Source organism: Dermacentor andersoni, chromosome 4 (genome assembly GCF_023375885.2).
Source record: "Dermacentor andersoni chromosome 4, qqDerAnde1_hic_scaffold, whole genome shotgun sequence".
Lineage (NCBI taxonomy): Eukaryota > Metazoa > Arthropoda > Arachnida > Ixodida > Ixodidae > Dermacentor > Dermacentor andersoni.
The window spans coordinates 7375869-7391481 of NC_092817.1; the positions used below are offsets into that span (position 1 = coordinate 7375869).

The 15613-nt window shown below is 47.7% G+C and overlaps 1 protein-coding gene and 1 non-coding gene across 3 annotated transcripts in view; one reads left to right on the forward strand and one right to left on the reverse strand.

The window, feature by feature from the left end:
• LOC126535912 (multidrug resistance-associated protein 1-like) overlaps positions 1-15613 on the forward strand; it is a 335731-nt gene that overhangs the window by 193752 nt on the left and 126366 nt on the right. The gene's annotated exons all lie outside the window — the stretch shown is intronic.
• On the reverse strand, positions 2713-2785 carry TRNAS-UGA (transfer RNA serine (anticodon UGA)). Its single transcript has one exon. It is a non-coding gene; the product is annotated as a tRNA-Ser (tRNA).

A 15613-nucleotide genomic window follows, 5' to 3' on the forward strand; every position in this document is an offset into this window, starting at 1 on the left:
GGCGGCAGAAAGTTAGGTGGGCGGATGACATTAAGACGTTTGCAGGGACAACATGGCCACAATTAGTACATGACCGGGGTGGTTGGAGAAGTATGGGAGAGGCCTTTGCCCTGCAGTGGGCGTAACTAGGCTGATGATGATGATGATGATGATGATGAATGTGTTGCATTCATCCTCTTTATTGATCCCCCTAGGCTTGTACCGAATGTCTATTATATTTCGTATACCCGGACCCATCCGCTAGCCTGTGGCTATTGGGTCCAACAGTCCAACACCTATGATAATAATAATAAAGAAAGAGAGAAAGAAAGTTCACTGGAATGTAAAGGGAACGGTAAAAAGCACATTAAAAAGAGGCATGGCATATGTTCATGTTCAATAGACAATGACTATTGTACTGGATTAAGAAAAAGAAGCAGCCGGTAATTGCTCGCTTAGAAAAGACCGATAAACATACAGTGCGATATGCAACTTGAGAAGTAATGACATCAAAGCTTCGAAGACTTTAGAATAAAAGAAAATACGGCACATCACAAGTCGACTGTTGTAGGCGTCGAAGTTCTTAGTTATAACAAAATTATTTTTGAACAGCTCTGATAGTGTCCATGCAACATTGGTTGCTTGCGTACTGTCAAATGTTCATATGCTGTGGCCTAAAGCTCATGACATGCGAAAACACGCTCGCAGCGAAAGCGAGACGTTGTGCACGGACATGCACGCAGACACGCAGTCGGTCGCCGCAAACCTGTGTGATAGCTGCATTGAAGCTTCATTCTGTTATGCTCCATTTTGTTACACAGACAGCCCACTATAAAAACATATTTCACATAGTTTTCTCGCAGCGATTGCCTGCCTTTCACGCAAGAAACCAGTTGGGGGGCAATCGATCGCAGTGACCGCGCGTAGTGTCCCAGCTTACTGTACATAGTAGATAAAGAGATAGCGTCTGTAAAGCATTCTGTACTTTCTGTTTGTCCAAGATTATTATTTTAAAGGTAAAATACTTCTGTCATTTTGAGAGTACATGCAAAAATGTCCAGGAGGGCTCCCACCTAGTATCTTTATTTAGCGCTGATAGCGAAACCTGTGCAGAGTGCGCCGCGTTATCCCTCAGACTACGCAAGTGAGGCGCTTCCAACAGATGAGATGGCGACTCCGTAAGTCCTCACCCCCAATACCGACACCGTTATAGTGACGGCCCTGTCGTTACAGTGCTGTTGTTAAAGTGACGGGCCCCGTCACTGTAGTGCTGATGTTAAAGTGCCGGGCCCCGTCACTGTAGTGCAGATGTTAATGTAACGGGCCCTGTCACTGTAGTCACTACCAAGATATTTAGCAACCCATGGAGCATATTTATATAGGAACTCATTCGGGATGCTGTCAGGGCCGGGGGATTTCTTAGTGTTAATGCGCAGAAGAAGGTTCAGGACTCCTTCCTCGTTGATGAGAAGGTCAGTACTGAAGGGCGGTCAGAGGAGTCATGAAGGTATGGAAGTGTGTCATCATCATTGGTGAACACAGAGGAAAAAAAAGGAATTGAAATTTTCTGTACGTTCTTGGGTAATCCTTTCATCCTCATCTTCATGTTGTTCTTTAGAAGGGTTTACATATCTCCAAAATTTACTAGTTGCTTTATGAAGAAAATTTTTCAGTGTTACATTAAAGAATCTCTCCTTGGATTCCTTGATAAGACGGTTTAAGTCTAGCCTCATGTCATGAAGCAAAGTCTTGTTCTGGGCGCTATGATCTCAAGAACAAGCTTCTCGTTTCCTTTTTATCCTCTGTTTGACATGAATTATTTCCCTTGTAGTCCATGGGTTTTTTCGTTTGCATTTTTTTATGCCTATAGGGATAAATCGCGTAATACAATGCATCGTAACCTTGGAAAAAAAATCCCAGAGATCGTCAGTGTCACCATTGGATTCACAAATAGACATAAAGTTATCAAACGACCTTTCAAGGTAATACAAGGCACTAACATCATCAGCAGCTTGAAAGTTTAGGTATTGGATGCTTGAATCCTAATGCAAGGGGTACGAGGACATGTTCAAGGACAGAATAACCATTTTGTGGTCGGATAACCCTTCATCAACAAGACAGTCAATCATATGCCGTGCCAAAGCCATTTGAGATGAATATAAGATCAAGTACAGATGACCTTGTCGCACGCACCCTAGTATATTGGTTAACAAGCTAGGTTAAATTGTAAGAATATATTAAATCCAAAAACATCTCAAAAGATGTAACATCTATGTCTCCGGCCACATATGAATCCCAGTCAATAGCCTAATAGGTTAAAATCACCTAGTAACAGTATGCTGTCTTGCTTTTTCACATACATTTCCATGAATTCTCTTAGCAGCAAGATATGTTCTACAGGAGAGTTTGGAGGCCTGTATACTTCGCCGATGAATACAGTGCAATTATTCAAGTTTGTTGTAATCCATACAGCCTCAATATCTCCTGGTACTTATACAGTAGAAAATATGATGTTTCCTTTCACCAGAAGGGCCACGCCTCCGCCTCTTCCTACTATGGAGTATTAAACGAGAGGAAAGGGGGTTAACTGAGGGGCCCGATTTTTATTAGTCATATCATAAGAAGCCAACAAACACTGACACCAAGGACAACATAGGGGAAATTACTTGTGCCCAATAAATGAAATAATGAAACGATAAAAAAATGGAAATTAAAGTGGATGAAAAAACAACTTGCCGCAGGTGGGAACCGAACCCACAACCTTCGCATTTCACGTGCGATGCTCTACCAATTGAGCTACCGCGGCACTGTTTCCCCATCCACTTTCTTGGGTATTTATGTGTCCTAGTAGAACCCTGGGAGTGTTAGCCAGCACCACCACTCACAGACCTTGGCGGCGGACATGGAACGTCCTTTTTGCTGCAGGCGTCACGAGAACGTGATCTTTTTGGGTGAAGGCAACTGGTCAATAAACCCACATATGCATAACCCACTATGGAGTATTGTCACATGGTAGTGACGTATGAAGAACACAGTAGCAATACTGTGAAAGACGAAACCAACTTTTATTGGGTGAACCTGTGCCCACAAAAACAGGCTACACTTAAAGAACGGCGACAACGGCGAACACAGTCGGCGATCGGCGAAATCTGATCAGCGGGTCAAGCGCGTCGGTTTTTATACATCAGTCGTCGAATGTTCCAGACTAATCGCTGGGACCCGCGTGTCTTCCACAAATTCTACACCCTTCACGTCACGCGATTAAATCAGGTAACACAAGGTTCGGTAAGAACAGACTGTGGATAGAACCATTGATAACTTTCGAGAAACTTTCTATACATGCAGGCACATCCTGCGCTGTGCGATAATATTTGTTATGCAGTGGAACATGGTCACCCGATAGAGATATACAAGTACACATGTCAGTATATTTTTATGCAACCAGGTTTCAGTAATTACAGCAATGTCAGGTTCGTGATCAATAACTAGAGCTTCAAGCACGTGCACTTTGTTTACTAGGCTTCATGCGTTTACATTGATTATTTTGAAGCCAGCATGTTGGTCTTGCATGCGTCAATTATCACGTGTTCCTGAATCAGTTCGCAGTGTGCACCTTTCCTCATGTTCCTCATTCCAGCTGTACAGCGTATTGTTTACCTTTAATTTATCAAAAACAAGCTTTGCCTTCTTTCCTGCCTTCTTTTCCTCACTTGCCGAGCCCCATAGCTTTTTTCTTATTCCCTGTACTCTTTTAAAGAAATCTTCAATTATGCTAAAATCCAAGTGTTTCAGTTTTGTGCAGTTTTGCAAAACTTTCATTTATCCCTAAAGTCTGCCATCCTCAACATGACTGGTCGATTTCTACCTGAAATTTTCTTGCCCATCCTATGAATTCCTTCAATAGAAGATACATTCACTTTTAGAGTTGCGCTGAAGATTCCGTCTTTTATTTTGCTTAATAGGGTCTCTTCATTTTCATGTTCGTCTTCTTTTATTCCTCTAATGATAAGATTATTTCGTCGTGAACGGTTATCCAGATCATCCAGATGTTTGACCAGACTAGATGTTTCAATACTGTGGTCGTCTACAATTCCCTCAAGAGTTGCGAGCCTGTTCCGAGTCTTGTCTAAGCTTTGTACCTTAGTCTTGATAACAAGAAGCCGGTTCTGCACGTCTAGGATTCTTGTTTCAAACGGGTCTTGCTTGTCTTGAACCGCAGTGAGTTTAGACAAAATTTCCTTCTGGTTATGGAACAATTCCTTGCACATTTATTCCGTTCTTGGTCCTGGATTTTTCTCCACGTCCCCAGGGAGACTCAACAACAGGCCCGCAATAGAAAAACAGTCACATATACAGTCAACGACAACCTGTGGACACGGCAGCACTATATGACCAAGAACATCACAATGGAAGCCATTTTTTCAGTCACCAACCTGCTTGAAGAGGGGCAAGTCAGGCGACATTGTCACGATGGTGCTGCCGTGTCCACTGAAGCTGGTAGGCAATGGGCACGCTTTTGTAGCATGCAGCTGATCCCTTCTGGGCATGCGTCCTGACGTCATTCTGCCTCCTGATGGTGAGCCGAAAAAACCATCCACATGTCAATGCTCCTGGATACAGATGAGCTCAACAAACTGGCCGAAATAACTACCCACACAGAAGTGTCGCAGTAGGCCAGCATCGTAGTGAAGCATGATCTTTCCAGTGTCGGATTGTGTAGCGCCTCCAGCGATGAATCTAAGGCACGCGCAGAAAACCTGCATGAAGAGCGGCACGTCAGGCGACATTGTCACGGCGGTGCTGCCATGTCCACTCAATTTCAATTAAACACTGCCTCCTAACATGTTACTGAAGTTGTCCAACGGTTTTTGACACCTTGCTGGTGTTATGCTACAGATTGTTACTGTTGTATGCCTCCCAACTGTCATCATGTGACTGGTGGCAAAATTTTTTGATGTGTTGAAACTAGCCACCGGAACCTTTGTTTCCTCCTTGCTTTTGTTATATTATGACATAGTACAGTGGAACACTGTTGATACTTTCTTTGCTTTCGCATTCTTTGAGCTGCTACGTCGCATGTTTTTTTTATCAGTTGTCCCAACCTATAGCTGATTGACTCCTTGTCTCCTATGTATTATTTTCCCATTTGACACGTTGTCATTTGGTAATGTTCCCACAGGTTACACTGCATTCGAACATGGAAGTCACATAAATTTAACAGTTGAGAGGCAAATTCGCTCTTGCTCTTACTATGAAAACGATAAATGCATACTTGTGATTAGTCCTGTCTATCCCCACCCATGTCCTCACTAAAAAAATGCTTCATGTACACTATCGCGGGTCACAATAAATGTGTCTCGGTGCTATTATGGATATTGCCAGTTCCATAAAGTCAGCATCGCCGCATTAATACATATTATGCAGTGAAGTATATGCAAACTATTGCAAGGAGGTATAATGAGTGGAAAGGGGCTACTGTCATGGAACATAGTATCATACACACATGTAATGCACACATGTATGCATCTCCTTCAATCACAGTATGAGCGCCGAGAGGTCCAGAAACTGTACCTACAGCCCCTTCACAGCTGTTTCCGACATTGCTGTGGCGATGTGGGGCCTTCCTCACTATTATGTTTTCCCAGCTGTTACATTTTCTTTTTCTGCAGTCCCCTTAAAAACGTATCAACAGGGTCCTACTGTAATTTACTTTTTTATGTGCTACACATGATGTCATTGGTGGCACTGTGATGCATCTTGATGTGTCTAGATGGCACCAAGGTGCATTCCAGCTTGACACATGAGGTTTGCACAAGGCTCACCCTACGAGTGACAGTCAGCAAAGGGCATGGTGCTCCTCCACTCCACAACTCACAAAGGCGCTACGGCACGGTTCATCCACTCTCCGACACCGCTCAGAAAAGGCTGCAGAGTCAGGTCGCCAACAAACGCGGGTTTATTCACCCAAGATACAGCACAATGCGGCAGTCATAGCACTTACGGGCAAAGGATCACTGCGAGACCGACCTAGTATGTGTGCCTGCTGCGCTAGGGCTAACCGGGAAGCAGTCCACCGAGCGCGAGATTTGGAAGTCGCAGGAGCAAAAGTCCCATGTAAGCAACTCATTGCGTTGCTGTGAGAATCTGCCGCGGTGATGAAGCGCTCAGCAGAAGAGAGCTCAGGTGGAGAGGGTGCCCGGGAGCTGCCACTCGGGAGGCCAATCAGGGCGCGTCCCATTGACACTAGCTTGCGCAGTTATTTGAGCAGGGGAGAGAGAAGCACGGTTTGTGCAGGAAATTAGCTTCGACACGCTAGCCGTGTCCACCATGTTGCCGTTACGGCAGCGGTTCCCAGAGATTGAGCTAAGCACAACGCGCAATCTGTGGGTGAGGCACGGGGAGGCACCTCGATCCCCACATTCCCCTCCCCCCCTCCACCTAAAGACTGAGGCCAGCCTGCAAAGGCAGCTGATCGAGGCCAAGTGGCAAGGTTGACTCAGCCAAAGTGGGCTAGGCCAAGAGGGCAAAGCCCAAGAGGGTGATGCCGTCATCCTCAGAACCAGTTCAGGGAGAAGGTGCCACAGCAGTTTGTAAAGGCGAAGGTGTCACTCCTCTTGATGCAAAGCCAGGCGGGTCAGCCTTGGTCACAAAGGTTCCACACAACTGGAAGGGCCCACTACCAGGATGAATGGTTGGCAGCCCAGGAAGGATGAGGTGGGGCATCACCAAGGGTCAGCCCGCAACGTTTGAGGTCCACCGGAAAAGAGCTGCCAGGAACGCACGAAGCATGGCTGCCATTTTGGCGAAGCGGCCACCACGAAAGTCACTAGGCTCCCCAGATTACGCGCTGACAGGAACGGCAGACTGGGATAACTGACAGCCAGGCTAGCAGTAGCAGCTGGAGTAACCACCCTCGGCCAGGGGCTAGCACTTGACTGGGCACACCAGCCGGAGTGGGCGGTGGCCTAGGCAGCAGGAGGGAAGGCTGGCACAAGTTCATGGCCCCCCAAGGTGGAAGTCAGTCACGGCAGCAGGACCAGGGACAGCTGACCTCGTTGACAGCAAGACTGGCAGCACAGTTGGACCAGGTGTAGCAAGAAGACTCAGTGATGCTAAGGAAAGGACAAGAAAGCCCTCCGGCATAGCCGACTTGCCAAAAAGGTTCTGGCTAGCTCAGTTGGTAGAGCATGAAACTCTTAATCTCAGGGTCGTAGGTTGGACAAAAAATCAAAATAGGGGGATGGCAGAGCTGTTAATTGTGAGAAAACTATAATGGCAGGGAGCCCAGTGCTCCTCCCTACCACCCCCTCTCCTGCCCTACCGCGTCATTGCTGCCATCGCTATCTGATGCAAGCATGTTCGCAACGATCGCCTCATCGGGCATCCTGCCCTACCGCGGCAACCTGCACTAACATGTCATCACTGCTGTCACTATTTGATGCAAGCACGTTCACGATGATCGCCTCATTGGGCAGCCTGCCCTACCGCGTCATCGCTGCCGTCGCTATCTGATGCAAGCACGTTCGCGACGATCGCCTCATCGGGCAGTCTGCTCTACCGCGTTATCACTGCCGTCGCTATCTGATGCAAGCACGGTCACAACGATTGCCTCATCAGGCAACCTGCTGTACCATGGCGGCCTGCCTTACGGCGTCATCGCTGCTGTCGCTATTTGATGCAAGCACGGTCGCAACAATCACCTCATCAGGCAGCCTGCCTACCACGTCATCGCTGCTGTCGCTATCTGATGCAAGCACGGTCACGACGATCGCCTCATCAGCCAGCCTGTCCTACCATGTCATCGCTGCCGTCGCTATCTGATGCAAGCAAGGTCATGACGATCGCCTCGTCGGGCAGCCTGCCCTACCGCGTCATCGCTGCCCTTGCTATCTGACGCAAGCATGGTCGCAACGATCGCCTCATCGCTTAGAAGCACTTAGTTTCCAAATGTACAGCTGTGCGGCTTCTTTTCACCGGCAACGTCGTGCATTGCCGATGATCAGCAGGTGGATCAGCCATGTTCTGTTTCGGCGGCGAGAAACCGCGTGGCCAGAAACGATTTTGATGCAAACAACGAAGACCAGTGTGAGTGATTAAGCTCTTTGCAGAAGTGCGCTAAATGAGGAGCCAGCGAGTAGCATGCGAGCAGAGCAGTTGACACGGTCCATTCTTGTTTCGGAGGGTGGGGCGGCGTAGCGCTGTGGGTGCAGCTGAGCTGTACGCACAGCACATTCATGCTCAGAGGGGTGGAAGGGTGATGGGAGGGAGGCGCACGAAGGTGGCTAGAAAATGAGCGCACGGTGGCTGTTGGAGCCACGGCCCATCGTGCAGCAGCTCAAATTTCTTGTTTTCTTTTTTTCTTTTCGAGGATTTCGCATTTCACTACCTTTCGGCTCGGACACCCAGCAGCCAAACTTCATCGTTATAACCGATAATGCAGCATCGGGGCACTGTAGTAAGCGGGTTATTTCAGCATTGAAAACATACAAATGTTGACAGTGCAGCAGCTTCTCATTGTGATAACCGATAAATTGTTAGAACCGGTATCGTTATAAGTGGGTTTGACTATATCTCCCAAGTTTTTTTGCTACTCATAAGGCCTTGTCCGAGTCTCAGCTGGGGGTGTCACATTTCTTCATTGCCACGATAATTTCATTATTGAGGAGTTCAACTATGTTTGGGGAACAATGATCTGAGAAGGTTTCTGTAAATTCTGGCGTCCCCCAGAGATCGGTGCTTGGACCGCTTTATTTATGATGTTTATCAATGACATTGTGCACAACATATCTGTTGAAATCAAATTGTATGCAGATGATTGCGTTAGGTATTCTCAACTGTGAAAAGCTCAGATTACCAAGAGCTGTTAAACAATGCATTTCACCAACTAAATGCCTATCAATTTCAACAAAACCGTATTCATGAGAATTACGCATAAAAAGGAGCCATTAAAATTCCACTACTTTTCAAACAATAATCTCCTCTTCGAAGCTCAGCATTATAAGTATCTAGGGCTCTAGATTACTAACATTCTTTGTTGGAATGAACACATTGATTACATCACAAGCCGTGCTAATAAAGAACTTTTCTTTTTTGGAAGGGTCCTCAGGCATTGCACTTCCAGTTTCATTTCCTTGCCTACAATTCCATAGTAATAACATTATTTGACTATGCTGTCATTCTTTGACATCCGTTTGCATCCACCAATGATAGAAAGACTGAAAGCGTACAGAAGATGGCAGCAGATTTCATCTACAATAATTTTGAGCGAACATCAGTAAGTGCTCTCATAGCAAGAGCAAACTTAACTTCTCAAAGAGATATAAATAGAGTTTATTGTCTTAAGTTTTTATATCAGATAATTAACAGGTGCAATAAGGTACACCTTGCTAGCTTCATATCTTTTTTCTCTGGTGACAATGTCATCAACTAACCATAACACCTTTTCGAATGCGGAACAACTGCTTTAAGTACTCGTTTCTTCTAAGGACAATAAGGGAGTGGAACAAACTTAGAAATAATGTTTTGCAGCCATATCTAAATGTTTGCCTCGCATGTCTAGTAATTTCCTCTGTCAAGATTTAGTGTTTTTTCATTGTATGGCTCTATTTGTAGAAATTGTAGTATGCGTCCTTGTTTCATTCTGGTTTTGTGTATGTATACATTTCTAACATTCTTTTATTTAGTTTTTTTCATCGTGCCAATTTTTTTGTAATACTCTTGATTGTGTCAACCCACCCTGCTAAAACCTTTTTAGCATTGCAGTATGTACAATTAAATAAACACGAGTAATATTTGGTGAGGAGACCCACGAGTAATATTTGGTGAGGAGGCCCCCACAGTGCCGCATGTCGCGTGTGCCATGGAGGCCCTCGTGCTCGATGCCACGCCAGCAAGCACCTCACTTCATTGTTTTCTGCTCCAAAGAATTTCTGAGCATGCCACGGATGGGCCGCCCCGGCCAACACTGTCTTGGTCTTTTTGTCTGCAAACTTCTGCCCTGCTGCATGCACCCCTGATCTCAACCCGATGATGGAATCGCACACACAACACCCAAACACCGCAATTCACAGAATGGCACTGTGTCACCTCTGTTGGTACAAGGTTCGGCCAGTTCGGCAGGACTAATCACAATGATAACTTGATGTAAACTAAGGAAACAGCAACAAATGCAGGGAGTATTTCTTAAAGTGCGAAAGCACATGTGAGGATCATTTAGCTGCAGATGTGCAGCAACAAACTTAAAGCCACTCCAACAGCTGTCAACCTAACCCATAGGTCTGATCTTTGGACCAATCTCTGATGAGCCACTCACACAAACATATTAGCTGTAAGCATTCTGCGATGGCTTCTGACCACATCGGCCAGCAGTAAAGTTTCGCCACAGCCACACTGCTTAGGCCATTAGGTGTAATGGTTTGGTGCTGAATCAATGCAGATCTGTAGCAGCCGTGCGATACTTCGAAAGCTCATGAACTACCTCGTGAGCGAAAGCGAGTGCACAGTATGGCAACAAAGTTGTTCATGGCTGCCATCCTTGCGACACACTGTATGGTGGCATCTCGTTCCCAGTGCCATTCGTAGATGCACCTAGGTCCATGTTTGTAGCTTCAAGCAACCCATCACAAGACTAGCTTTAGATTTACATGGTCTGCCGTGGTTGCTTAGTGGCTATGGTGTTGGGCTGCTAAGCACGAGGTCGCGGGATCGAATCCCAGCCGCCGCGGCCGCATTTTGATGGGGGCGAAATGCGAAAACACCCGTGTACTTAGATTTAGGTGCACGTTAAAGAACCCCAGGTGGTTTAAATTTCTGGAGTCCCCCACTACAGCGTGGCTCATAATCAGATTGTGGCTTTGGCACGTAAAAACACATAATTAAATTAATTAGATTTACATGTTGGACGGGAACCTGTCATGTGACTAGTATTGCACTGATGGCCCAAGTGCAAACATTTGCATGGAAAGCGGATAAACTAGGACTGGGGGGGACTGAGAGCAGCATTGTGCAAACTTGTCAATACACGACCGATTTCAGAATCTTTGACAAGTGCCAAATCACGCCGAACCTGGCATTGAAAAGGCACCAGCTGCCATCAAAGCTCACGAAGGTCAACCCACGCAGCACAAACGATGACTATGCACGGAGCAGTAATTGAGTCACATGATGTGCAATCTGTGCTTTCGTCTGTTATGTAGATTGGCCTTACAGTAACCCACCCACCCTAAAGATAGTGTGAAGGTTAGGATTGGCACATTGCAAGCCGTGCGATGCAGGGAAGATGAATTATACAAGGCATTATTTCGACTCAGAAAATTATATTAAATTGGCACACAGACATTGCATGTATCTAAGTCAAACATGAGGGGTTCTAAAATAAAGCATGTCTGTGATGGAAACAAAATTGCTGTTTCCGTTGGGCCCAGGATCCTTTTAATGATGACACGGCAGACAGGGGCTTTTACATTCAACACAGGCTTTATACAGACACACTAACACGATACCAATGATTTATATACACGTGCACTAGAATTCGGAAGTTATTTGTCCTTCTATATAAGGATGTGCCTAGCACTCATGCATCACGACTCGCCGGTGTGCGTCGTCGTTGCGGTGACCATGACGGTTGTCGTTGCGTAGTGTATCACTGCGTCGTCTTACACTTGAAGACAGCTGGTGTGTTGCTTGCGACGGCCACGTCTTACGCCATCATCATCACGCCGCACCTTGTCACGACGTGAAAGCAGGGAAACAGCAGGCCGGCAGAACACCAGGCCACTGCTGTAGCTGGCCCATAACGCCTGGCCTGTAACGCCTCGGCTGTTAGGACATCGGGCTCAGGCGGTAGCTCAGGTGCCCCGGTGCCCAGCAGAAAGCACTGCACCAGGCCACTATAACAGCAGGCCGCTGGTACGCAGGCGAGCCCAGCCACGAGCAAGATCTCCGACCAGGTCCGCACGGTAGCAGGACACCCAGTCGCCGGTCATTGAGCCTTGCACCGCTGTTCTGTGAGCTGCCGCTCGAGACTTCCGCTTGCTCTCGTGCTCTGCGTACTCTGCATGCCGCTTCTTTGTTGGTGGCACGTGGTCTTCCTGCTCAATCACCATCACCAATTCTCTTCTTGTTATTGCCACAACACGATCATCATTCCAAGCTGGTCCTGTCACCGCCACATCCCACTATCCACGTCATCACAAGTGCCCCTCCTTAAGATAGTTGCCCGCAACTATTCTAAATAATATTGTCACGAGAGGAAAAGCCAGTCAGGCAGTTCTAAGCGAACAGCCGTTTACAGTTCGTGTTTGCAGCAGCTACCACGCACACTTCTTCTTCCTCGACCTCTAGCGTAACTAGTGCGTGCCATTACCCCTCCCTCAAAAAAAAAATAATAAATAAATAAATAAAGTTGGGGAGATGTTAAATGCCACAAGGACAAAATAAAAGAAATGAGAAAGACAACGGACGAGACGACAGGGGCCGCATCACAAAGTTTGTGGATGAGAGTCAGCGCGAATGGTAAGGCTTCATCCTGTTAACATGAACAATGTCAGAGGAACGTGGTCTACAGGAGTGGTGCGAAGTGTCGGCTGGAATAACTTCGTAGTTGACAGGACTTAGACGACGCAAAACTATGTAGGGTCCAAAGTATCGGCGCAATAATTTTTCTGACCGGCCTCGTTGACGTATAGGGGTCCAAACCCATACAAGATCTCCCGGGTTGTATGTGACGTCTCGATGGCATATGTTGTATCGACGAGCATTTTGACTTTGTCGGGATAGAATTCGTTGCCGCGCAAGGTGCCACGCCGCTTCGGCACGCTGAACAAAGGCGTCTGTATCTGGTGCGGTAGGTTGAGACGAAGTTGGTAGGAGCATCACGTCGAGCATAGTGGTGACGTCACGTCCGTAGACCAGACGAAAAGGAGGAAACCCGGTGGTTTCTTGTAGGGCAGTGTTGTACGCGAATGTCACATACGGGAGCAGTTCGTCCCAATTTTTATGATCCGTGGCAACATACATGGAAAGCATATCCGCAATCGTTTTGTTGAGACGCTCTGTTAGTCTGCGGGTGATACGCAGTTGCCGTACAGTGCGTTGTTCCGCTCAGCTGCAGAATATCTCGGACCAACTGGGCAGTGAAGGCCGTACCACGGTCTGTGATGACGACAGCGGGAGCACCATGTCGAAGGACGATATTTTTGATAAAGAAGTTAGCAACATCTGAAGCAGTAGCTCGCTGAACGGCTTGTGTTTCGCAGTATCGAGTGAGGTAATCGGTGGCGACGACGATCCAGCGGTTATCAGCCGAAGACTTGGGAAATGGGCCGAGTAAATCCATCCCGACTTGTTCAAAAGGTGAGCAAGGAGGTCGGACAGGCTGAAGCAGACCGGCTGGTTTTAGTGGTGGAACTTTGCGGCGCTGGCAATCTCGACAACTTCTGACGTACTGCTTCACGGTTTTTGTGAGTTTTTGCCAATAGTACTTCTGCTTGATCTTCGCGAGAGTACGCGTGAAACCAAGATGCCTGGACGTTGGTTCGTCATGGCATGCACGTAGAACGTCGTCGCGGAGAGTAGCGGGAACAACGAGCAGGAAAACGGCTGCCGTAGGGTGAAAGTTCCGCTTGTATAGGATGTCGCCACGTAGGCAGAAAGAGGACAAGTGACGCGCGAACAGCCGTGGGGTTTGTGGGCGGCTTTCTTCAAGGTATTCAATCAAGGGCTGGAGCTCGGAATCTTGGCGTTGCTGTTGAGCAAGGTTTACAGACGGGAGAGTACAAAGAAAAGCAGAATCGTCGTCAGTATCTAGTGGTGCGGGTTCGACGGGGGCGCGGGAGAGACAGTCGGCGTCAGTGTGTTTCTGGCCAGACTTATAGACGATGGTCACATCAAATTCCTGCAACCGAAGGCTCCATCTTGCGAGACGGCCTGAAGGATCTTTGAGATTCGCCAGCCAGCAGAGAGAGTGGTGGTCGCTGACGACACGGAAGGGGCGTCCGTACAGGTATGGGCGGAACTTCTGGATAGCCCATATGACTGCCAGACATTCTTTTTCAGTTGCTGAGTAGTTTTTTTCATTAGCGGACAAGGTTCGGCTGGCATACGCAATAACGCGCTCAACACCAGCTTGAAACTGTACGAGTGTCGCTCCGATAGCAACGTTACTAGCATCAGTATGCACTTCTGTGTCAGCCTCGGTGTCAAAGTGACCAAGTATCGGGGGTGTCTGTAGACGTCGCTGAAGGTCGTGGAAGGCGTCGGATTGTGCTGGGCCCCAAACAAATGTGACGTCGTTCTTAATGAGTCGTTGCAAAGGTTCGGCAATTTCACAAAAATTGGGTACAAAACGGCGGTAATACGCGCAAAGCCCTAAAAATCGGCGGACATCGTGTTTTGTCTTCGGTATCGGGAACAGAGCAACTGCCAGGGCTTTGTCAGGGTCAGGGCGCACACCGGTGCTGCTGACAATATGACCTAGAAATTTGAGCTCCTCGTAGCCAAAGTGACATTTTTCGGGCTTCAGGGAGAGGCCGGCGGTGCGGATAGGCCGGCGGGTGTGCATGAGTGCAGGCACGTGCAGATATTTCAAGGAAAGTTTGTGGTCCACAGAAACAATTTATGAGCGCGCACTGATCACCAAACACGTTGAGACTTCGGAACGCAAGCCAAAGTTCTAACAAGTGCTGTCCCAAAGAGGTGATGCAGTTCAGATACAGCTTAAGTAATCTGCACCTACATTGTTCAACCCTTTCATGTATTCCACGGTAAACGACTACTCCTGCATTAACAAGCTCCACCGTAAAACACGGTTGTTTACGTGCTTGGCCGACTGCAAGTACTGCAGTGACTGATGGTTGCACTGGATAACGAAAGGTGTGCCACAAAGCTAAATGTGGAACTTCTGGACAGCCCAGACATGCGCTAAACACTCACGTTCAATGGTGGAATAATGGGTTTCTCTAGGCAGCAGGTTCTGACTAGCATAAGTAACGAGGTGTAAAACATTGTCTTCGCTGGTCTGTAGAAGTACAGTGCCTAGACTCTGTGGGAGATATGGGGTTCTCCTCCGTACTCTTGGGGACAAAGGAACGACAACACAGTAGTGCAAACAGTCACAAGGGTATTTATTGCACCTTTCATAGATCAATGCCTGCTAGCCGAGTTGCTATCCCCAAAACATGCCGATGGGCGCGCGACAAATCTAGAAGTCCGACTTACCGCGACCGCATTGCGAGCGAATATGTTCGCCCCATGCTGGATCCCAACGCCTGGTCGCTCGCGCGTACTGTCACGCGAACTGTGTCCAAGGCGGCCACGCGAGACGGTCTCGCAGAAGCATGGTCGGCGCACGCGCGGGCGGCACGTCCGTCCCACTCGCTTCCCGAACCCAAAGAGAGCAAGCGCCTTCCCTTTCGGCGCCCAAGTAACCCCACAGCAGCGCGACACTCGCGCCATCTCCCGCACTGCGCCTCAACCACTCCGACCGCTGCGGGCGAAGCCGCCCTGCAGGAGACGAGCTATGCGGGAAAACTAGATCTCAGGGGAGGCGTGAGAGTCGCGCATCCCCACAACTCATATTCGAGGCATCTGTGCAGAACATGAAAGGCTTTGTGAAGTCCTGGGCTTGATGTATTAG